This window comes from Palaemon carinicauda, chromosome 28, assembly GCF_036898095.1.
Source record: "Palaemon carinicauda isolate YSFRI2023 chromosome 28, ASM3689809v2, whole genome shotgun sequence".
NCBI lineage: Eukaryota > Metazoa > Arthropoda > Malacostraca > Decapoda > Palaemonidae > Palaemon > Palaemon carinicauda.
The window spans coordinates 47,105,834-47,131,756 of record NC_090752.1 but is presented as its reverse complement, the minus strand read 5'-3'; the positions used below and the strand labels follow the sequence as shown (position 1 = coordinate 47,131,756).

Below are 25,923 nucleotides of genomic sequence, written 5' to 3'. Positions count from 1 at the left end.
CGAGCCTTACGGCGAAAGCGGCCACGAAGGAGGTCATCAGGATCGTCGGTCCTCCGTAGAGGAGTCTCAGTCAGAGCGCTCCCCCGAGGGGGAGACGTAGCCGCGGGAGAGACCGTGGGACCCACCTCCCCCTTCGAAGGATGTTCGGAAGGGGGAGGAGAGCCTTCAGCAACGTCAGCAACATCAGGAGCCGCAGAGGTTTGACCAGACCCGTGGGAAGCCTCTGCCACCACGACGTCGACGATAGACAGATGATCTACCTCTGCTATCACCGGCGACTGCTTGACAGCGGCCCCAAACTGAATAAGGTTAAACAGGGCTTCCTTGGAGGGCAGGCCCTTAACCCCCAAGGAAGCCCAAAGCTGAAAAAGATCATCGTTAGTGACAGTTATCAACGTTATCAAAATCCTCCCCCGGGGAGGAGGGGGAGCCGCCCCGCTATGGGAGGCAACGCCCTCTCCCGGACTCCGAGTTCGGGAAACAGAACAAGGGTCTGCGCTACCACTCTGAGGCCTCTCACTAGAAGCCGGACTAGTGGGAGCTTCGGAGGAGGTTTGGGCGGCGGAAGAAGAGTCCCTAGAGCCTTCCTCCTTCAAGGCAGCCCCTGAAGGAGAACGGTCTCTCTTGGACTTCTTCTTACGCCGGCGGGCAAACCTCTCCCACTGGGAGGCAGACCACTCCCTACACTCACTGCACGTATTTTCCCTGTCACACCGTCGGCCTCGACACTGCGGGCAAAGGGTGTGAGGATCGGTATCCACCGCCGACATTAAGGTACTGCAAGGGCGGCCAGCGATCCCAGGGCACTTGCGCATGATGAATACCAAAGGGCGAGGCCAACTTCCAAACACACAGCTGAGGAAAGGCAAAGAAAAAGATTAAGGCTGTCAACAACGAGGACGATAGACAGACAAGTCTGCACATCGTCCGAGCCAAAAGTGAAGTGAGACAAATCACCAGTGTGTGGGGGAGGGGGGTAGCAAGCTACCCCTTCCCCTACCCCCGCTAACTAGTGCGGGGGTAATTAACCCTCGTTAAAATCTATTGGTTCGTCAGTTTCAGCTACGCCGAAAGTAAACCCAATGTAAATAGCGTGGTTTGTATTTCGGTTACGGAACAAGTAAGGATTTATTTAAGATTATTTTCAGTTTGTGAGCTGGGGGCATCAGCCACCCATTGAGATACCGCTAGACAGTACATTGGATCCTCTCTGGTTACAGTTCATTTTCCCTTTGCCAACACACATTGAATAGTCTAGCCTCTTCTTTACATATTCTCCTGTCCTCATACATCTGACAACACTGAAATTACCAAACAATTCTTCTTAACTAAATGGATCACTGCACTAATCGTTCAGTGACCACTTTCCTCTTTAGCTATGGCAAGTAGCTCTCCTAGGAGAAGGACGCTCCATAATCAAACCTTTGTTCCATAGTCTTGGGTTAGAGCTCTCTTGTTTGAGTGTACACTCGAGCACACTATTCTATCTTATTTCTCTAGCTCTTGTGTTGTTAAAGTTTTTACAGTTTATATAGGAAATATCTATTTTAATGTAGTTACTCTTCTTGAAAAATTTCATTTTCCATTTATCCTTTCCTCACTTGGCTACTTACCGTTGGAGCCCCTGGGCTTATAGCATCCTGCTTTACTAACTAAGGTTGTAGCTTAGTAATAATAGTAATAATAATAATAATAATAATAGTAGAGGTTGTGGCCTGGGAATTACTAGGTTAGGTTAGGACAGACATTCCCTAGGGAAATAAGAGAGCATATGGATATGGATATGGTAGCACAAATATAAAAGAAAAATAACAGCAATGAATATTCCCAACTTAGAGGAGAAAGTTAAGAAAACTCTAAGAAAAATGAAAAATAAAAAGGCAGCAGGTCCCGATGAACTAAAACCAGAATTGTATAAAACTTCAGCAATGACAGCAAATGTTTGGAAATCATTACCAAGTGCCTACAAAATGAAACAAAGGAGAAGAACAAGCCCGAAAAGTGGAAAAAGTATAAAACGAAAATGATAAAAAGGGTTAAGAAACCCACAGTAAAAGATTTAAGACCGATTGCTCTTACAAATGCTTTATACAAAATATTTATGGCTCATGAAAGATGAAATAGAAAAACACCTAGAGAAAAATATGGAGATGAAAGAAACACAAGCCGGGTTCACCAAAGGAGGAAGAGCAATAACATTTATTTTACAATATTGTGTAGAAGAAAGTTATGAAAGGAAAGAAAGTTTAGTAGGAATTTCAATACATTAAAAAAAAGCTTAAGATTCAATAAAGAGGGGAAAAAATAATAGAAATTATGAAAGAATATAGAATACACCCAAATGTAATAGATGCATTGGAAAAAACCTACGTAGCAGACAAAACCAAAATAAACATAAGATATGAATTTGAAAAAGACATTGATGTAAAGAATGGGATAAAACATGGATGCACAGGGTCAACTACTCTATTTTAACTAATTACATATAAAATGATAAATGAATTGGAAATAAAAGGAAAAGACTTTGATAACGAAATAAAGATTTGGGAACTATTCTTTGCAGATGACGGCATAATTGTAGCCATAAGTATAGTAGATGCTAATATTATTAGTAGAACTATGTAAAGAATGTGGGTGAGAAATAAAACAAAAAGAAGTCATATACTTATATATATGAAAAAAAAACCGAAAAAATAGAGGGTATTAAAATAACAGAATGCATAAAATACTTAGGAATAGAGATAGAAGGGAAAAGACACGTGTTTAAAAAAACAAAGAAAATGATGGAAAAGGCAGAAAAGCTAGCCAACTTAACCTACTCAATTATTGCATAAAGCTGCCACAAAATATTAATTGGAAAACTTAATGGAAAAATGTACCCTTACTGGGACTACTATATGACACAGCAGTAATAAACGGATTTTGAGCGAAGTGAAAAATCTATTTTTGGGTGAGATAGCCATGGCGTCCTGATGGAAAGTTCCTTTTTGGTAGCTTCCTTTGGTATATAACTACTAAATATTCCCAGAGAATTTAACCACAGGTTATCACAGAATTCTAACTTCTGGAGCGAGTATCCTAAAGGTTTCCCTTTAAGACATCGTATATCAACAGGGGACGCATGTATTAACGCGCCACATAGCTATCTACACCCCACACAGAGTTAACACTTCGATGTGTAGGGGCGGAGAATAGCTGGGGAGCCGTTCCACAGCTAATCTCGTTCGTGGCTACTTTTGGTACTCGAGACGTAAACAAACGGGCGCCATTGCTAAATGACGTCACGTCCGTCCTCATCCTGAAGCCAGTTGCTTGCCGATCACCATGATACAGCAGAGCAGGGTGGGACCTGAAAAACTGGACGAAGTAGCAGGGAGGGTCCATCAGGACGCCATGGCTATCTCACCCAAAAATAGATTTTTCGCTTCGCTCAAAATCCGTTTTTTGGGCTCAAGCCATGGCGTCCTGATGGAAGAATACCAGAGAATCAATGTATCGTGGTAGATTCTCCCCTTTTAGTGTAAGTGCCGAGGGCTTTGAACAGGTTAGCATAGTAATCTCAATAGAAGAACCGTAGGGAAGAGACCTTCCTGCCCCCCTGGCAGTGAAGTCCCCACGGGCCATGCTGAAGATCAAAGTGGTCATCGAAGGGCTACCCACCTTGCTAGGAGAACATGAACTCGGAGACAAGACTGAATGGTTGGCATTCATATAGGAACATTCTCAAGGGCAGACAAGTGGTGGTTAGGCACTGTATGTGAATAGAGAATGGTCTGGTCTCTAGGGTATGATGTAAGTAAGTATTCGTGTAGGAATATTACATTGCAGAGGTGAGTATATCACAAGGGTTGAATCCTTAGTAATCTTCATCGACTATAAGAGGAAGGGGATAATAAAACTATGACAGTCATGTATTTCATAGTATAAGTAGGAGCGGATTGAGACGCACAAGTAATAAAATAGAAATTTTATTTCACAATTGCAGAATATGTTAAATAAATGCAATAGATATGTAAAAGTAATTTACAACAAATTATAATGTACATAGTAATGAAAGACTTGCTCTTGAATCTGAAAGAGAATTTCAAATTATTAGTAGGCACTCGTTCCAGAGGAACGTCAGTCTTTAAAATTAAAACACATCATGCTCTAGGCATGCGGCACTCATGTGACGACTATGACATTTCACCTGGGAGAAGAACAGTATATGAAAAAGCACTAAGTGTTTTTGGAATCACTACGTATCACGCGAGGGTCAACATAGGCACCCGAGGAGTTAGAGTCCCAAGTAACTCACTGTTCTATGCAGAGTTAGGTGCAGGTTTCATAACACTACCTGCGGCTACCACAAAATGTTCAATTTCCTGCACTTGTTTCGCATAATGTTTGAAGAAAACACGCGAGGATTTCCAGCCTGTGAAACTCTTAAGGCTTTCGAAATCCATACTCTGAAAGAAATTCAGAGACGATGCAACTTTTCTAAGATCGTGACCAGTAGGTGTACGTACTGTCAGGATCCGCTCTGCGAATGAAGTAGGTGATTTTCGCTCTTAGTTGTTTCAGTGACAGGTCGCTGCCCGATGTTTCTCCTTTGAAGAGTTGGCCTCCACCAAAGTCCGAAGTTCTACGAAGATCTGAGGCTCTCTACTGGACATAGAGAGGCATCTTCTTTCAGGGGGCATATTCTCCAAGGGCCCCATCTTTTGGTGGGTAATTCGTTTTTGGCGAGAAACGTCGGATCCGGGAAGAGGGTAAGGTCACCTGAATCTGAAAACAGAATGTGGCCCTCGTCCCTTGATAATGCCACTATTTCGCTGACTCGGGCTCCTGAGGTAAGAGCAAAAAGAAAGATAACTTTTTGAGTCAGATCCTTGAGAGGGCACGAATCATTGTCCAGGTTGGAGGCAAAATGGAGCACCTTGTCCAGAGACCAGGAGATCGGTTTTGGTGGGGGTGCTGGGCGTAGACGAGCGCATGCTTTAGGCAGTTTATTGAAGATGTCGTTGGACAGATCAATCTGGAAGGCATACATCAGTGGTCTAGTCAAGGCAGATTTGCAAGTAGAAATCGTGTTGGCTGCCAAGCCCTGTCCATGAAGGTGAATAAAGAAGGACATGCAAAAATCAATGGTGATTTCCGTAGGATTTTTTGCCTTGACGAATGAGACCCATTTTCTCCAGGATGATTCGTATTGCCGTCTTGTGGATTCGGTCTTGTATTCCTCGAGGAAGTCTAGACTTTTCTTCGAGATCCCAAACCTTTTCTTCGCGGCTAGGGAGAGAAAATCATGAGATGAAGGTCCTTGATTTTCGATGATGAAGCGAAGACAGTCGACTTCTGTACTTGCTGGGAGAGAACTGGGCCCGGGAGAGGGATCAGCGTGGGCTGCAGCTCCAGGACCAGGGGGGTACCAATTGCTCCGGGGCCACTTTTGAGCCACTAGGGCCGCTGTCCCTTTGAAGGTTCTCAGTTTGGGGAGTACTTTCAGCAGAAGGTTGGTGGGAGGGAACAGGTAGATCTTGGACCATCTGTTCCAGTCCAGTGACATGGCATCCACCGCTTCTGCCTTGGGGTCCTCGTACGGGGCCACATATCGAGTAAGTTGACTGTTGTCGCTCGTTGCGAAGAGATCGATCTGAAGTTCTGGGACTTGGTGAGAGATGAAGGAGAATGATCTTGCGTCTAGAGACCATTCCGACTCTATCAGGCTTGTCCAGGATAGAGCGTCCGCCGTCACATTGCGGAATCCTTGTAGGTGAACTGCAGACAGGTGCCATTTCTTCTTCTCTGCCAGACGGAAGATTGTCAGAAGCACCTGATTTATCTGGGGCGATCTTAAGCCTTGGCGATTGAGACATCGAACTACCACCGAGTTGTCTAGGGTTAGACGAATATGGATCGAGGGAGGCGGGGAGAGTTTCTTCAGCGTTAGAAGGACCGCCATGGCCTCCAAGATGTTGATGTGAAACGTCTTGAATAGGGGAGACCATGTGCCTTGAGCCTGTTTTTGGTGGGAGTGACCTCCCCAACCCTCCAGCGAAGCGTCCGTGTGGATGTTGAGTGATGGAGGTGGGTGTTGAAGAGGGATGGACCTTTTCAGGGCCATTGCTTCCGACCATGGCTTGAGGAGAAGCCGAAGTCTGTTTGGGAGCCGTCTCTTGAGGTCTCTTCGAGCGAAGGATGCAGAACGTCTCCAGACTCCCGCGGCATCCTTTAGCTGTGCACGTAGCACTGGGTTTGTCACTGAGGCGAACTGTAGAGAGCCTAGAACTCGTTCCTGCTGACGTCTTGAGATCCGTTTGGATTTCAGCAGTCGCTTGACAGACCCTGCTATTTCCTTCCTTTTCTTTAGGGGGATGGAAAGGCGGTGTGACTGAAGGTTCCACTGGATTCCTAACCATTGGAACTTCTGATCTGGAGAGAGGCGAGATTTCTTCGCGTTTATCTTGAATCCCAGGTGTTCTAGGAACTGGGTGACTTTGCTGCAGGATCTTAAACAATCCTCGGGCGATGGAGCCCAGACTAGCCAATCGTCGAGGTAGGCCATCACCTGGACGTCTCGGAGGCGGAGCTGTTGTACTATGGCGTCCGCCAGCTTTGTGAAGATCCGGGGGGCCACGTTGAGGCCGAAGGGCATGGCCCTGAAGGCGTAGCTTTTCCTTTGGAGTCGAAATCCTAGGTAGGAGGAAGCGTGGTGGTTCATTGGAACGTGCCAGTAGGCATCCGCCAGGTCTATGGAGACCGTGTAAGAACCTCGAGGCAGAAGGGTCCTTATCTGTTGAAGAGTCAGCATCTTGAACTTGTTGTTCGCTATGAACTTGTTGAGGGGGGATAAGTCTAGAATGACTCTGAGCTTGTCGGAGTCCTTCTTGGGGACGCAAAACAGTCTCCCTTGGAACCTGGTTGACTTTACCCTCCTTATCACCTTGTTCAAGAGATCTAGGACATATTCTTCCAGAAGGGGGGTTGATTGTTGGAAGAATTGCTGGAAGGTTGGGGGTGGTCGAGTCCAACTCCAGCCTAGACCCTTCTTGACGATGCTGTGTGCCCAGGGATCGAAGGTCCAACGATCCTGGAATTGGCGGAGTCTTCCTCTCACCGGAAGCACTTCATTGCTTCTGGTGTCCCGAGGGTTTACTGCCTCGGCCGCTAGCTCCCCTTCCTCCTCTGCCTCTGGAGGGACGGCGATATGCGTCTCTGCCTGCATCTCTGCTTGAGCCTCTACCTTTGGGACGAAAGGTAGTCGTCTGTTGCTCGAAGGCAGGGGTGAAAACCGGTGACTGGGACAAGACCGGTTGAGTGACCAGCTGAAAGGTCTGCTGTGGCTGAGCAGCCACTTGGGGAGTAGCGGGTCCCGGACACTGCCGTCTCTGTTGACGTTGCTGGGGTTTTGGCTTGGAGGATTTCCTCTTAGGTTGAAGGCCATCGTCCTGAGAGGATTTCCTCTTCTTCGACATGCCCCATTTGTGGAGAAGGTTCCTGTTCTCAGTGGCGGCCTTGTCGGTGATCTCTTTCACAAGATCAGAGGGAAAGAGGTGCTTACCCCAGATGTTGGAGGAAATCAGCCTCCGGGGTTCGTGTCTCACTGTGGCACTTGAGAACACTAATTCACGACAGGCTCTCCGAGCCTTCATGAAGCTGTACAGTCCTTAACTACAGTCGCCAGATGCGTTTTGGCGAGCACCATGTAGTGGTCGGGGACTCTAGTGTCACCGGCCATGACGTCTAGCTGTACCTGGAGGGACATGGATGCGGCGAGCCTTTCCTTCGTGTCTTGTTCCCGACGAAGGAGATGGTCATTAAGTTTCGGGAGGTCTTCGTTAAACTGACGTCCAGCAACGTCAGGATCTAGTTTTCCCACCACGAAGGTATGCTGGATATCCTTCCAGTGTCGAACATCGGGGGGAGTCACCAGGGAGAAGGGTCTGCACTCCTCCAGTGCAGGGCAAGGTTTCCCTTCTTCCACTGCCTTGTGTACCGCAGCGAAGGCCTTTTCCATGAAGGGGAGGATCGCATCATCAGGTGCGACGTAGGTAGGGTGCTTCTTGCTCAGTGCCGGAAGCTTTGAGCAGGTAAAACCCCTACTTTTAAAAGCGTTGGCCAGCATAGCCTGGGCCTTCGGGAGATCGAACACTATCACCTCCTTAGGTTCGGTCTCTTCTTTAGAGGCAGGTTCGGATTGAAGCCGGACGTAACAGTCCGGATAAGCCTCAAAACTCGGGAAGAACTCCACTTCTTCCAGGGCAACCGAGCCGACCTTCTCACTGACGAAGATCCTGCCCGTTGCGATAGGCATATGCTCAGCATACCTCCAGGGGTTGGCGTGCGAGCATGCCGGGAGGTCCTTAACCGAAATCCTTTTCGGCTCCTTGGAACTTCCCATGGTCCTGATGTACTCGTGTGTCTCACGGAGTTTCTTGTCCATAAGGGCTTCAAGCATACGGAACATCTCCTGGGCGCTGGGTGGGATGGGGTCCGGGGTGGCGGAGGTAGACGGGAGAGATACTTCCGTCGGTGTAGGAGTTGGGGCGGTGGTGGAAGGCGGAGCGACCTCCTGCTCCGACTCGGTGTATTCCACTTGGTCCTCCTCATAGTCCAATTCTTCGGCCATGAGGTTCCTCTCCGTTGTCTCCGACACCTCCGACATACGCTCCGCGTTGTCGGTATCCAGGCGACACTCGTGCATGGACTGGGCCATGACAACATCGGGTTCCACCGTGATCTGGACGGTGGGGATCTGATCCTTGGGGACCACAGAGTCTGGGGATGCCTTTGGGAACAGTAAGGCCCTCAAGTCTTCAGTGGCAAGGTACGGTCCAGTGGCGTTCTTCTGGAAGCCACGCACCCATTTGCGTAGCTTCTCTCGAGAAGCGTCCCTAACCTCCGCTGAGGGAGGGTTATTGAACGCCTCGACCAGGCGTTCCTGGCAGACCGTACAGTTCTGCGGGTCCCAGAACTTCAGATCACCTCTCCTGTTGGCACAAGGGGCGTGAGTCCTACACGCCGTGTGCCCATAAAAGTGCAAGCGCTTCACTGCACAGAAGCCGTGGTCGCACTTCACGTGCTCCTTCTGTAAGAGAAAGAGAACATGAGTATGGGGGAGTCATAAGAATGACTTCTATTCTAAAGTTAAATATTAAATGATTAATCTTTAACTTAGTATCAAGTGTGATGATCAGAGAATGGGCGGAAGGAGATAGACACATACTCCGTGTAACCCGCCCGGCTGGTTACCGTGACCTTATCCATAGACAATTTGTTGTGACTGAGGGCACAGGACAGAATTCAACATAGAATGCCAGGAAAGCAGTGGGAATTCTATTGGGAATTGCCAAAGATATAAAACTGGGACTGAGGCCACTCAGATCCTAGAATTGGGAACGTAGAAGATCCCATAGGGTAACGGTTTCCGGCAACCAGCCGTGCTAAGATACACACAGCATGCTGGAAATCTGTGATATGCAAGAAGACAGCATGGTTACTAATAGAACGGTAAGATAATACCTATCCATTTATGTAATCAAACCATCTGGTTGCGATGTAGGGCTATCAACATGAGATGATAGCTAGTAGAAGGGGTGCAAGTCGCTTTGACGCCTCCGGAAGGCTCCGGCAGACCGACGGCACGCCGGAGGCCGCTCCAGCAGACCGACGGCACGCCGGAGGCCGCTCCAGCAGAGTTTCTGGCATAAGGGAAGACAAATATAAAAGTCAGGGGTAATACCAGGATGGCGGCCGCCGCTGTTGCCGGCGGGAAGCGGCGGCTCCGGCTTTGTGACAGCGACAAGGATGGGTATAGCAGAACCGGACTGCCGGCAGTGGATGCCAGCACTCCGGGGGCCGGACCGGTGGACGGACGACCGAAGCTATGAGGTAAGAGGGAAGGCCATCGGCTGGACGCCGACGGGAGGCGGCAGTCCCCCGGCACACGGAGGACTGACGGCCCAGAGGGCAAGGGATATGTCACCAAGGTAGGAGGTGGGTATCACCGACAGGGGAGGCGGCAAGGGACCGGCACCAGGATAGTGAAAGAGACAGAAGGAGGGATGTAGGGGTACGGCCACGGACCCCAAGACATCCCACCTGAGTGGGTGTACCCATGATAGAGGCTAGCCCTATCACCCAGAAGCGGGGGCCGCAGAGGACCGGGAGCCAGGGTAGCCCAAGGGAGGGCTAGGGAACACCCAAGAGGGGGGGGAGAACCCCTGTGGACAAAACGCATCAAGTGGCTAACCCCATAGGACACTATGAGGGTATATGTACCAGAGCGGACTGCACACAGGAGCTCAAGGTAGCCCTACCACTCCACCCTAAGGAGGAGTTGTAGGACAGGGGACAGATGGGTATAGACTAACCTAAGTATAGGCTAGGCCATACAAGAGATAGGTGGGGAGGGGAGAAGAGAAGGGTCTTCTATGGAGGAGGCTCTGTACCAAAGCGGCCACCAAGGAAGGGAGGACGCTCCCTAGCCTAAGGTAAGGGAGCCTGTCTGAGAACGGTGCATGGGTATCGTTTCAGCAAGGTGCAGAACTAACTCTGCCCCAAACTTAACCTAGAGCAGGGATGTTACACCCTGAACTAGGAAGGATGGAAGACGTATCGCTATTGCAGGAAAGGTCGGAGACCTAGCCCCAGCAATAGAGGAAGGATGTGCCGTTCCTCATTCTCGGACGCAACCCTAAGGGGGGATCATTCCCTTAGGGAGGACAGAGAAGCGATATATACTCTGATATGGGAGCAAGGCTACATAGAGGGGATGCCCTAAGGCAGGGGATGAAGGAAGCATATAGGGGTCCTACTTGTAGGTTAGGTTAGAAAGGCACACTATCTAACCTATCCCCTATATGGTCCCTGAAGGCGAAAACACTTGCATCACAGTCAATAGTATTGTAAAATAATGCCACTATCTTCATAATTAAACCTAGGATCACTGAAATATATCATGCATGAACACTGATGTTAGGCGCTCTGGCCTAGGGGCTAGACTAGCGAACTGGTATGGGGTCAGATGATGACCGATAACAAGGCGTCAAAACACGATATATAAAGTTCCTAGCTATGAAGACTAAATAACTAATAGTATCGATTAGTTAATGAGGCCGGAAAACGCTGTTGAGGCTAGCTAAATAAGGCATGCAAAACAACAGCGACGCCATAAAATGGCGGGTCCGGTCGAGGCACAGCTCTGCCACAAAACATCAAAATATCTCGAAAAGTAAAAGTTACTTTACGGTCAGAGCTTATTTAAACAATACTGGAACCTTGTACTCAACTTTCCAGAAGAAGGCGAGGCCGAGGGTAGAGACATGGCTAAGATGCAAGTCGATAAAGTACGCACAGGGAAAAATCCGACTAGTAAGGCAAGCTACTAAACGAAGGATGAGGACGGACGTGACGTCATTTAGCAATGGCGCCCGTTTGTTTACGTCTCGAGTACCAAAAGTAGCCACGAACGAGATTAGCTGTGGAACGGCTCCCCAGCTATTCTCCGCCCCTACACATCGAAGTGTTAACTCTGTGTGGGGTGTAGATAGCTATGTGGCGCGTTAATACATGCGTCCCCTGTTGATATACGATGTCTTAAAGGGAAACCTTTAGGATACTCGCTCCAGAAGTTAGAATTCTGTGATAACCTGTGGTTAAATTCTCTGGGAATATTTAGTAGTTATATACCCAAGGAAGCTACCAAAAAGGAACTTTCCATCAGGACGCCATGGCTTGAGACCAAAAAACCTGAGACTGAAATAAAGATTACAACAAATTGAAAATGGATTAGGCAGAAAATTTTAGGAGCACCACCATATGCAGCAGTAGCAACTCTACAGGGACAATGTCCGAAATGAAGACTAGGATAGCAGGAGGAAGGCTAAGGTTTGTGAAAGGGATAGAAGGAAGAAATTAAAGAAAATGGAAATAACAGATGGATGAAAGAGACTAGGAAATGGATGAGATACGGAAATTAACTATATAACCTTTAGGATAATGGGAAGAGAAGACCTCAAGGCCATGATTAGAGAAGTAGATGGAAAAAAGTATGGAGGGATGAGATAAAAGAAAAGTTTCAAAATATATAAACATGAAAAATGTCAAATAGGAGAAGAAATGTTCTTTACCAACAAACCTGATTCCGTCTTCATGTATAGAGCTATGGCCAACTGTTTGAATTAAATGATAGGAAAAGACATGAAGTAGGAGGAAGGGTAGAATGTAAGCTATGTGGGACAGTTACTAAAGACCTCTTGGCCCATTTCCTTCTCGACTGTCCAGACCTCAGCGATGAGTGAGAGAAGAAAAATAATAGAATTACAGCAGCTGTACAGAGAAAAAAAGAAGATAATAGGAAACGTGCAGTTTAAGAAAGAAGGAATAGAGAAAAGAAGAGTATATATCAGATGTGGAAAAAAAAGAGAAGAAAATAAAAGAATTACAATAAAGAAAAAAGCTGAGGTGGTGCCGAGGGAAAGGCGAATCCTTTCGACTAACAACTGAACTAAACTGAACTAAACTGAACTGGTGGGTTTGTTGGTTTCTGTACCCTTTTACAAATCTCAAGTGTTAAATAATCACGTTTTGGCCTGTTTTCAGCCACTTATATGAACCATATATTTTTCCAACTGGTTATCTCAAGCTTAATTTACATTTTTTACTTTTGTTGCTGCAAATCACTCGTTTATGAAATTTCCCCACAGAAAAAAACCAGGTTTCCCACTGGGGTGCCCCATAATTGTCTTTAAATAAGGAGGTCCAAAAACTCATGAACAAGTGGTTTGCTCCACTAATCGAGGTCAAAAATGCATAAATCACAAGATGGCGATTATTTAGCTAGAAATTTAAGGGTGCTGGTTTAAGTATGTGGCCTACCTTTTACATTCTGGTTTAGAATGTGGCTTTCCTGGCTTGTTAGGTTAGGTTAGGTTAGGTTAGGTAAGGTAAGGTTAGGCCACATACTAAAACAGATACAATTTCGTAGGCCATATTCATTCTTATTATAACAGGCCTAAATTTAATTTTACTATCCTAACCCTACAAGTAATCATTTCGGAACATAACACAAAGATCAAGGATGCTCTAGCAATACAATCCTTAATAAATTCCAACTGTGTTCTTGGAAAGCAATAATTGCCATCACCACTGAAGGTAGCTTACCTACCTACGTTAGTGGTAGGCGCAGTCAGACTAAAAAATAGCTGTGGTAGTTTTTAGAGATGTAATCTAACCTTTATTTCTATATGTAAGTGTAGAATGAGATAACTCCATTTCAACACTACAAAGCCTCTTGCTTGGAAATGTCCTTCAACCGGCACACTAGCTTGGTTTTCTTATTCAAATCACCCACCAATAATGTTAATTTAAATACCAATACTGACTGTGTAAACACCTGGCCCGTTACTTTAAATCAAAGGTCAGGTCAGGTCATGCCAATAATGAAACATTTAAAAGATTATAGGGAATTGCTTCCAGAAAGCCTACCCAACCGGTTGGCCAGACTTCAACCATGTGTGAGTTACTTTTTCACTTCGCCTTTTCACTGGCTTGGTATAAATCCCGACATTTAAAACTCCTTATTAACAAAACGAAATATAGTTTAAGTAATTTACATACCAGAATTTAAAGTACAAACTTCAAATTGGATACACAACTTGGCCCGCGGGATGACAGGTTAACGGCTAAATCTTGATCAAGAAGAAGTGCCGGTGTTCAGATTCTTCAGAAATCGAATGATAGAATCTTAGCGTTGCCAACTTGCCAGGTGGGTTAGTCTAAAAATCCCCAAAACTCATGATAAAAAATCTCCAAAATAACTAAAAAATCCCCATTTCCACAAATATATGTTCTTCTGAGCATGTAGGCTTTACTTATATAGAAATTACGCACTATACTTCATATATGTGCATGTAAACTAATTTCAACAATATCAAGGTTTATTCATCTTTGACTTTTCTTCATAGAAACTTGTACAGAATAGCCCCATCAGACACCCAAAATCCCCAAATCTAGGAATAAATCTCCATATCTGGCATCACTGCGATTTTAATCTTAGTTCCGTTCCAATAATGTGGGTATTTCACATTTACAGAAAAGCATTTCTGATGTGGTTTACGATCACAATTTCCCATACATTGGGAAATTTGATTCAAATAAAATATAGTTCGTCAATAAACAGTAAGACCTTGGGATTCTCAAAGCTGAGGCGAGAGAAAACTACTGTTAAAAACATTACAAAAGCCGCCATTTTCACTCACATAATTCTGTGAAACCTTTAGTTTAATTCTCTGGGAATATCTACTGTAGTCAAATATACCCTTAGGAAGCTACTGAAAGAACCTTCCATCAGGACGTCATGGCTATCTCACCCAAAAATAGATTTTTTGCTTCGCTCAAAATCCGTTTATTGCGTTTAGTATAAAAAGATTTTTTATTATCTTGATATATTTTTTATTTTATTGCCTTGATATAAAACGCCCTGTCTAAAGGAGTCGTTTCTTACAAGAGCAAATGGGTGAGTAACTTTAAATATACATTCCAATGACTTGTAATTTCCAGCCTTTATTATTGTTATTCCTTTTATTGTTAAGGTTTCTATTCTGTGCCGCTCTATAATTTCTACATTCATCCATAAAAAAACTTATTTGCCATGTCTGAAAACTGTCCCCATTATACTGGAATGGTACTTATATTTTGTTTAATTTTTGATATTTCAATAACTGGTAACTTCTATTGACTTCTCTGACTGCTACGATATCAAGTGAAGTGAAAAGAATATTATCGACTAGACGTCGGCCTATCTCGTGTTCACTGTCAAATCCACATATTCAAAGCACTTAAAAAACAAGAAAGTGTTTTCATATAAGCCCTTGAACTTGTAGCCTCTTGTTTTTTTCAACTAGGGTTATAACTTAGCTTGTAATAATAATAATAATAATAATAATAATAATAATAATAATAATAATAATAATAATAATAATAATAATAATAATAATAATAATAATAATAATATAGTTTTGTACTCATTCCGTTTTTATTCCTAATAACTCAGAAAAAAAGAGCAAGATTGGTTTAAATTACGGCATTGCAGGAGAAAAGGTAGAGTACTTACTTGTTTTGGGTTTAAATCCAACCCTCCACCTCCACTGAAGCCGAGTGAACTACTTCTCGGGCGGGTCCATATCAATCATCTAACGAAACATTTTCATTATAACTTATACAATTCTTTGATTGTAGCATCTTCCAAATCATATGATCTTGTGAAAAGTAATATCTTTAGTTTCTTCTTAAATTCAATTGCTCCCTTTAGGTCCTTCATTTCAGTTGGCAGTTTGTTATAATGTCTTGGCTCACAGTAGCTAAAAGCCCTTTCACCAAATTTACTATTTGTTCTTGGTACAGATAGCCTATGTTTGTCACTCATGTGTCTTATGTTAACATTTGTTTCTAGTTCTAGTTTGTTCGGCACAGTGTAAAATCCGGACGTCGGATGCCGTCCGGGAGAATAGAAAATCGCTTGTATCACCGGGAAAGACGCGAAAATACACCTCTTTTGTGTGACTGGTATTGTTCACTGATACTTTATTTTATGAATAAATGTACGAAAAATATTGGTTTATTTTCATGTTATTGAGAATAATCTCAATCGGACGTCAACATTACACTATTTAACTGCCCGCTATTTTACCCTGTTAGGATAAAAGCCGGACGTCGCCAATCAGCAGTCACAGATAAGAATTTACCCGGCTGTAAAGTAACATAAGGAGAAAGGGCCTACCACTCCCTTTACCCTGCATTTAGTTGCCAATAGGTTTAGTATGATCCACTAACCAATTAAAATGTTGCCAACTTTAGCCAGACACAGGATACTACATGCAAGAAATGAAGCCTATTTCACTTGAAATGTAATGAAATTTTATCAATCAATTTGTTTTTATTCGTTTTATAATAGCCTGTGCCTGTTGCCCAGTCAGAGCCACGGGAAGGCAGTTGACAGTCTAATCAACTAATCCACCACCTTACACCATATTTCCCATAACCATAAATATAAGCAAATATACTCAATTGAAAGAAATAACAATTAAGAAAAGGTAAATATTAAAATTAATGTAAAAGTAAATTAAAAAGTTTTATCAGACAAAAAATTTCAAGAAATTTACAACAATGATAACGGAATCCGACGTCCGACGTCCGGATTTTACACTGTGCCCCAGAAATGTTACAAAATGGATTATTAAAGTTTTAGTAACTACTGTGGGTTTTACAGACAATGCAAGCGTGTAGTGTTAGAGAATGGATGACATTTAAACAACTAAAATTAAATGAGAACAAAACTGAATTCATGGTGGTGGGTAAGAGAAACAGCGTGAGAAGTTTAGGCGATATTCAAATGAACATAAATAATGACCCAGTGCTGATATCTAGTAAACTTCGAGATCTATGTGTATGTCTTGACTGTAACCTGTCCCTCAATGCTAAAACCATGTAGTAAAAACTGCTGGTTACCATCTAAGAAATATTGCGTTTATAAAAAAGTACCTCGATGAAAATTCTGTAAATTAACTTGTGATAAACTATTATTAGCAGGATTGACTACTGCAACTCTATTACAATTTACCAAAAGTGCAACTCAAGAAATTACAAAACATGATAAACAGAGGAGCAAGACTGATAAAAGGTGTCCCATCTAAAGAAAGGATCACCCCTATACTAATCTATTTACACTGGTTGCCGATAAAAGCGAGAATTAAATTAATAAGTACAATAACCCACCAAGTTATCGGAACCGGTTGTCCAAGATTCTTAAGAAAATTGCTACATATTGCGCAGCCAACAAATCGTGTCAACACGAGAATAGTTACAGATAGTTTCAAACAATTCGAACCTAGATATATGTCTACTGTAGGCTCCAGAGCCTTTAAATATGCGGCCCTGAGACTATGTAATAAGCTCCCACGAGACATCGTAATGATTGAAGACATTAAGGCTTTCAAGAGGAAACTGAAGAGTTTCTTATTTCATCAGTCATATAACAGTGACGATTTAACAGTAAATGAACAATACGTGATGTGAAACGTTAAATTACTCTGAACAAACAAGGTGAAACGACATGGAGGTCCTGTAGAGAGGGGTTCCCTGCTGTATGGGACCAGAAAAGCAGCCGTCAAAGTAAAGTAAGTAAATGTAAGTCTCTTTTTATGACAATAACTGTAACGGATAGTCACATCGGTACGATATTTTGCTATAGTGTATTAAGCCCAGTACAGTAATTTATATTATCATGATTCGATAATTGTAAAGAATAAAGAACCTTTTCCCCATACCAGAGGACAAAAAACATACCAAGAAATGAAACAATTTCCAACAGATTTAGTAGATTTGAGAACAAAGCCCTAGGAAGGATATTGGGAGTTAAATGGAAAGGCAGAATTAGAAATTAAACTATACGAGAGATTACTCAAGAGATCATGGTGAAGGATAGGAGATGGTTTGGGCATGCTCTCCGTACTCCCCAGAAGAGATTAGATCACCAAACGTTAAACTGTGCTCCACCAGATACTAGAAGAGTTGGGAAGACCTATGCCTATATGGCTGAGGACTATGAAGCGTGAAGTAGATGATGATGAATGGAGAGGTGTTGATTTATAAGCTCAAGATAGAGACCACTGGCGAAATCTAACAGACCCTTTGCGTCAATAGGCGTTGGAGGAGAGAATAATGATATTAAGTGTATACAAAAAGTGCTGAAATCTAAAACCAATACTACATTTAGCGTGAGTAAAACCAAACATAAACAATCAACCATTTAAAAAAAAAAAAAAAAAAAAAAAAAAAAAAAAAAAAAAAAAAAAAAAAAAAAATAACTATATACAAGATTTTTAATAACTCCAAATCGTATAAATACGAGAGGTTACCGAATTAGTTGTCGTGTATACTAACGTTGAGGGAAAAACCTATCAAAGTACTTTCTTGTAAAACAACTAACTGATTTCATGAAGAGGTCCTTACTATGCTACTGGGAGAGGATCTCGGCGCAAGTTCCTACCTAAATATTATATTGACTGGTTTAACGGTAACTACGAAGGATAATAAGAATTAGATTACTTTGGAGGAAATTTTGGTGGTGAAATGTATCAAAAGCATTTATATGGATAAGAATCTTAGGAAAATATTAAATGGAAATTACTTGTCTGGTAATACTTTTTAAACAATAAAACGAGGAAAATTTGCCATTTAAAACAAAATTTCTCCATGGAACGAAAATTATAAAATTATCAACATTTACTTTTAAAATAGTTTCTATAAAGAAGAGTACAAAGCTAATACTATGGCATTTGACTAATTAAAACAATGCGAAATAGTTGCTAAGGGGCATTTTGAACATATCCTAAATAATACTCATTAGTTAAAACTGATGAATATCTAGATTAGCCTTTCAAAACTTCGTTTAATACTTAGCTACCTACATTTTCAAAGAAACAAATACTATTTCTGTTAGGCAAAATCTAAAGGACGTCTTTCTAAACTATTATTGCTTTTACCGAACTGTTCTCTAAGCCCTAAGGGTCCCAATGTCGTCACCAGCCTGTTACTTGCAATATTTTATATGAATTCTCTATTCAGTTATTAACACCAGAAATATTTTACTAGTCCACTACTTTCACAAGAGTTAAAAAGAGATAGTTAAAATGGTAGGAATTAAAAAAGTCTATAGATAGACATATACATAGTTGAAAGATAATTATAGTTAAAATGGTAGGAATTAAAAAGTCTATAGATAAACATATACATAATTGAAAGATAATTATTTTTTTTTCAAAGTATTATGGTTATATGATTAGGATTAAAATTTCAAATGATGAGCAATCTCAAGTCTAACTTATAATAAAACCGAGAAACATTACAGGAAAAATACCGTATTTCCCGTGTCATAAGACTCACCTTTTTCCACGAAAAATGCCCCCCAAAATCACCCTGCGTCTTAACACTAGGAAAAAGTTGTTTAGGGGAGTTTGACTCCTCAAATACCAAACTATTGACATACAAGCACTCAAACTCACGAGAGATAGAATATAAACCTACAATTATCATTCATATAAATTCATTCACTTTTATATTGCACTTCATTTAACGAAGTACAGTAGCAAATTATTTATTTTCATTTTGGTAATCAGCTGATGACTAGCTAACCCACTTCCACAAGTAAACATGCCAACTGGTGGTCTCGTAGCAGACGACACCATGACATATTAGTTGTTTATTCAGTATATATCTATTTTATCATATTTTGTTGATATTTTGTAATAAAGCAATATATTGATAATGACTTTGTTGCCTTAGTTCCGAAATAATACAAACAGACAGTTGTTGAATACGTCCTTGGAAAAAAACTTCTGTTAATTGAGTGCAGTATTACCAAGTTGGCAAAAATGTAACTAGACCCAGAATCACAAACTGTAGCTAAAGTATTCCACTTAAAAGAATTTATAGATTTCTATAATCAATAACTACATTTTGTGTGAAAATTTATAGGGTATATGAGGAATTTTGGAACTATTACTAGAACTTTACATCTTTACCAAAATTTTATAAAGAACTTTTGGCAACACTGCTTTTTTCATGTAAACAACACTTGAAACACCAAGCACTATCATACTATGAGTAAACGTGTAGTTTTGGTGGAAACTATGACTGGCTTCGTTGTTTCCTATAAGAATATGTAAGAGAGTTGGGATCATCGACATATAGCTAATAGATATTAACTAGAGCATTTCATAATACACCCAAAATAAGAAAAGTTACTGTGCCAGCAGACAATAATCATGCTAGAATCGCTGACCATGGATTTCGAAGTTTTTAAAATCCTCATTTTTTTTTCTAAAACTGCCTTGCTAATTTACCACTTGTAGCGTCTTATCACACGGGAAATACGGTACATTTGGATCAAAACTTACTTGGTTGCTGGTAAACTATTTTAAAACTTACGACCCAATTCAACTTTCTGAAGCGAATCCGAATCTAAATTAATCAATGGAAAGTGTGTTTCGAAAAATTATTATTTAAGAGTAATTATTAAAGAGTTTAATACTGGAATAGGGATAAACATCATCACTAAGTTGTCATATAATGATCAACAAGCTGGAACCATGTTTTGTAAGTAAACTACCGGTATATGAGAACAAAAAATAACTTCTTTTTACCAAGTATGGACTTCGAAAATTTCAGTGCTTAAGTACATGATTTGGAAGACTATCACAAACTAAAAATATATTAAACTTTGAAAATGGAAACTAAACTTTAAATCGACTTTTGCCATTTAGTCTGGGATAGTTTAGGCTTATCGGCACAGGGGTGTAACCGAGGGTAACACCAAAGTTGCAGTAAGAAACAAAAATTTAAATGAAGCCGAACAGAAAGATTCAAGAAAAGGAGTAGGGACAACAAAAAGGCGAAAGAAAGGTAGTGAGAACCTCGTAGAGCAAAATGCTAGAAGGTGGATACCGCATAGGCCTCAAAGTACATAATTGAACACTTACCAATGCCCACAGTGCATATGACTCGACGATGGCCCTGTCCCCTAAGGGTTGTCAGAATTTTTTCTGAAAATTAGTTTGTACGAGATATAAATAAACTAGGTAAACAACAGTGTCGAGATATTGTGTCGATGTCTAGAATTATAAATATGATTAAATTTACCTTTGATCAATCATTAAGATTTCAGCTGCTGAAGTCAAACTGGGGATAAATTAAAAAAAAAAAAACTCAGGATTAACAGGTATTCAGAAATATAATTCTACATGAAACTCTTGGGCAATTGAAGAATAGTTTGACTGTTATCAAAGGCAATTTCAAGTCAGAAAAGACACCTATAAACCAAAGCAGCTGCATGCACCTAATATGTTAACATGGTTAAACTACCTATATTAATAGAGGGGTCTTGAGGAATTAGGCAATTAGTGTATGAGACTTCAACAACCTTGAAGTTTGTTCAAATATTCAATTTCGATACTAATAATTTGCACCAAGCGCTATTTTTAACTAAATCTATTGTCAAGAGAATGTGTAACCACAGGTCTACAGCCTGAACGAAGGAATCAACGAATTTATGTATGATCATTTGCATAAACCAGCTAACTTTTTTTCCAGGTCAAACCACAAATGTTTATATAATAGTAAAAGTGTAGGATCATGTTACATTCCTGTAGTCACTATGATGGCCATCAGCAATTACTCTTGCTATTCATTAGTCAACAATTAAATCATAACAAAATAACGTGTAAGTTTGATAATCAAGGCATCATGACAAAAGTCAAAAGGTGACCGAATAGCCAAATTGAGCAAATCTAAAGAATAGAATTTAGAAATTTCTGTGCAAAACTCAAAACAGAAAGAGAGGCATCAAAAGCACACAAGGACTAGTGAAAGCCAAAATGTGAAAAGAATAAGACATAAAAGTTAGATGAATTTAAATATGCAAAAATAAACCACATACTTCATCTGTGTATTTATTACAATATACCTGGAAGTATAATTACAAAAAGGACTCTGTGATTAATGGCTTATTAAAGACATCAGCATTAAAAATAATTCTCAATATTTGGAACCTTTAGATTAAACACTTATTTGGGGTCAGGAACTTTAAGTTAAATTTTTTTTTTCGATATATCTCCTATTAGTAACCTCGGACACTTTAATTCTGTTATGTTCCTTATAGTATTCTCAAGACAAGTCTTTCAATTGAACGCTACCTAAGCTCAAACCATTAACGTTAACACATGGTCTTTTCAGTCTGAAATTAGTAACAAGGAGCTATTCAGCCTTATAGGAATTTAGCTGTAAGTAACACTTTCAGTTAAGTAATTTGGTATATACTATCAGCGGAAGTTTCAGTTATCAAATATGATGATTTATAATGACTTTCGTTAATTCTACAAGTACTTTCTAAACCTCCACCTTTCACGATCTTTATCGTGTAACAAACACTTGTTCCATATTTTCACTACCTTTAATATTTGATCGGCAATGATCATTTAATGCTAATTTCAGCTTTGTAATGAAATCCATGTAATACATTTGTTGGTCTTGAAAAGGTATTTGACAAGAATACAAAGTCATTGTATTGAAGAGACATGCTCCTTGATTACCGTATGTTATTAGACCATAAAACAAATCTGTAGTGAAGACAAAGGAAGGTAGGTCGTAAGAATCTATAATAAATGCACAATACCGAAGAATTAGTGCTCAGTCCTTTCGATTATCACAGTAGTTAAAAAAGCTACGAAAAAGTGCTAAAGTAGAAAAAAATAACAAGACAGCAATATGGGTGTTAAGAAAGGTTGTAAGAACTCTGTACCATGTATTAAATGTCACAGTGATTGTGAAATACTAAATGATTCCACGAGTCAAAGACCCAAATTTGCTTAAGAGCAGGAAATTGTTGTTTCGTTAGTTTAATTGGACCACTGGTAAATAAAATGATTCGGTTAGAAAGCGTAGCAATAAGCCCTGTTTGTACAAGATCTGCTATGCTTGGTGTAGTAAGAGGCATGGAATGGGCCCTGACAAAAAGAGGTTTTTGGAGAACATAAAAATGTCAAGATTCATTTCCAAAGTGCAATGTAAAGGTCATTAACAAATGTGGTTTCCAGTGACTGATAGACAAGGTTGTTTGGTCATATAACTTTTTTACTGTTTTGGATTTAAATCCAACCCTCCACTGAAGTCGAGTGAACTACTTCTCGGGCGGGTCCATATCAATCATCTAACGAAACTGTTTCATTATAACTTATACAATTCTTTGATTGTAGCATTTTCCAAATCATATGATCTTGTGGAAAGTAATGTCTTTAGTTTCTTATTAAATTCAATTGCTCCCTTTAGGTCCTTCATTTCTGTTGGCAGTTATTATAATGTCTAGACGCACAGTAGCTAAAAGCCCTTTCACCAAATTTACTATTTGTTCTTGGTTCAGTTAAGTCAGAAAAAAAATAAAAAAATGAAGACCAGTAGAATATACAATAATCATCAAAAAAGGGTACAGATAAAGTCCAAGACCAAATGGGAAAGAATTGAGAAATAATGTCTCGTTAGACCTAGGAAAAGAAATATGAAGACGTCTTATAAAGGTGATATCACCTAAAATTCATTTAACTTTTGACATCGTTGATAAACTCTTATGGCGCCCTTTTTTTTCCTCCCTTTACCTCAAATTAAATTTCAAACCTATTAATGTGAACTCAGGAAATTATTTAGAAATATCAATGAGCTTCCAAGGGAACATTTGATTTTTCTTAAGGGGGTCGTTTTTCGTCAAGAGATATTACACTAATAAATTGCGGTATCAATTTTCATTACTTTTTAATGCCAAGTGAAACGAAACAATGTTGTACAGAATATAAAAGACCTTACAATACATGAGCAAAGTAATATTACAAAAGAATAGAATCAGGTCAAACCATCCATAAAAAGTGCGTTTGCAACAGACTTCATAGCGTAAATATTCAACAAGAAAAATAAATAAAACATCAAAGGACTTTATTCACTGGCACAAGAACTACAGCTAAAAAAAAAAAAAAAATCTGTCTGGAACTGAAACAAGTACTAAATGAAAACAGTCATGCTAATTAAACAGCCATCTGTGGTCTTGACAAATATAACATCTGCTTCTGTACTAAAACTCACTATGATGAAATATTAGCAACATTAGCAGATCTATTTTGGTTAGTCCAAAATTATCGAAGTTTAATGCCAATAAATCCCAATATACGATTATGCCAATAATAACCTGTGTTATACTTGGAACAGTTTGCAGGTTAACGAAAGTAAGATCATGCAAAACTAAGGTCTAAAGATATTTATATACCCTGGTAAAAGTACATTGTTTCGACAAAAATTGATATGGCTTGATATTTAAGATAATCTTTTATATAAAATCACAATAAACCAAACAAAATTTATTTAAAATTTAAGAAAAAAATTATATAGCATTACGGGACTTTGATATATCAAAGCCAATATTATATTCGTTCTCGATACCGACGGTTTGGCAGTTTTCATAATGCAATATGTCCGTATATACCGAGACATACTCAAAATTAGAAATTTTGAAAATAACTTTAATTTTCCAAAATGGGAGTCTGGCTTCATTGAAGTCATGCAAACTTAATTGACTATTACGCGAATGTAAAGGTAAGCTTTGCATGCAGCGATTGTTGCGATCATCGCTGAGCACTAATTACATTTATTCCTATGGGGCTGTTTTGCAACGATCGATTATCGCTAGAGTTGCGAGCGATCATCGCTGGCTTCAAATAGTCGCTCGTTGCAAAACAGCCCCATAGGAATAAATGTGATTAGTGTACAGCGATGATCGCAATAATCGCTGCATGCAAAACGTACGTTAAAAACAGCTTTTATGGTCAAGCCTTAAACGTGCCAACAAAATCTTCAAATTTAGATTTAGTTTTTCTTTATTTCATGATACCTTCTATCTATGGTATGAAACCAGTTGGAAGTTACTACAAGAGTCTGCATCTCGAATGTTTACATCTTTGGATACCTATCATATATCAAATTGAAATCTTTAAATGTTTTATCCAAAGCCTTTTTTGATGTTCTTCCTAATATGAATGAAAGAAATACGTATAATAATGATCTTGTGTAAATTTCCAAATAATTCGTTAGTAAAGGAACTAACGCTTGACAATACTAATTCATAGTTGGCCTAAATCGAATCTGATATCTCAAGTTTAAGATTCTTAAACATTAAGCAATCCTCACTGCATTTATCAAAGATGAATTTAGTGTTGTCCCACATTATCACCAAACTTGTCAGGAACATTTTCCTTCAAGTTTACATAAATTATTTTAATTTTCCACTATGAAGATTCTGTAAGAAATTACTATATATCAAGGCAATCGCAAATCCTGGAATACTATCACAGCTTAAACCAGGTAACCAAACACTCTGTGTCATGTTAGTGTTGATGTCCAAGCTACAACCCTAGTGGGAAAAGCAGAATGCCATAAGCCCAGGGGGATCAAACAGGGAAAATAGCCTAGTGAGAAAAGGAAATAAATAAATGATAAATATAGTTTCCGTTTATCTTGCTGTCATACACCAAACTGATTTCGAATTCAACCAACTTGAAATTGGTACACGCTAAATTAAATATTTAAAGTTTTGGCCAATGAATAATTTGTTCCTTTTACAGTTACAGGCTTATGAAATTTTCATTGCACGAGATTTACATGGTATTAAACCCATAAAATGGAAGAAAATTATACATTATCAAATTACACCATCAAACTAAATTAAGCTGTGAAAACTTTCATTGCCCTTTGAATATAGAATCCGTAAAATTGGATGTTGTAGGAAAGAAAATTATATAACTGACCAAGATTTCCCAATCCAATATAAATGTTATTATAAGACACCGTATGAAATTGCCATATCAAGTATTTTTTTTTTAAACATGGGTCAATATCGAAACATTGCTTCAACAGGTTTAACCAATAATTCTAAACAAATGGATAACTTGAAGGGGAGAGTTTTGATTAGTGCATCTCCAGTGAAACATTTTTAACTTTTAATCTTTGAAAAAAATAAAAAATTCCATATCCAATCAGATTAGTTACTAGGGCATTGAAATCTATCTTCACTATTGAGAATATTTCCGTCAAGATAAAATCAACATATGCCAGTATAGTAATGTTAAAATAGATTGAAATATTTATAGCTTAAGATATTGCTTAATTACGTTCAGTATCTACTTGTCATCAAAGCCAACAGGGAATTTTCCATCTAATAAATTACCCAAATCTCAAATCCGACCACCATATTTTTCCATTTTTCAATTAAGATTCGCTCCAATTGGGCAAGGAATAAAACCCACGTTTTAACAATTAACTCTTAGAATGACAGTCCAATTTCCTCCA

The 25,923-nt window shown here is 40.1% G+C and overlaps 1 protein-coding gene across 2 annotated transcripts in view; it reads right to left on the bottom strand.

Annotated features, from left to right (window-relative positions):
• The window catches only part of LOC137621560 (zinc finger protein 415-like), a 55,550-nt gene that overhangs the window by 27,405 nt on the left and 2,222 nt on the right, over positions 1-25,923 (bottom strand). The window contains exon 1 of one of the 2 annotated variants that reach the window (XM_068351953.1): positions 13,603-13,709. The exons of the other annotated variant lie outside the window; for it this stretch is intronic. The gene's annotated coding sequence lies outside the window, so the exon portion shown is untranslated. Of the gene's footprint in view, positions 1-13,602; positions 13,710-25,923 lie in introns of those variants that run through there. 2 annotated transcript variants of the gene reach the window in all.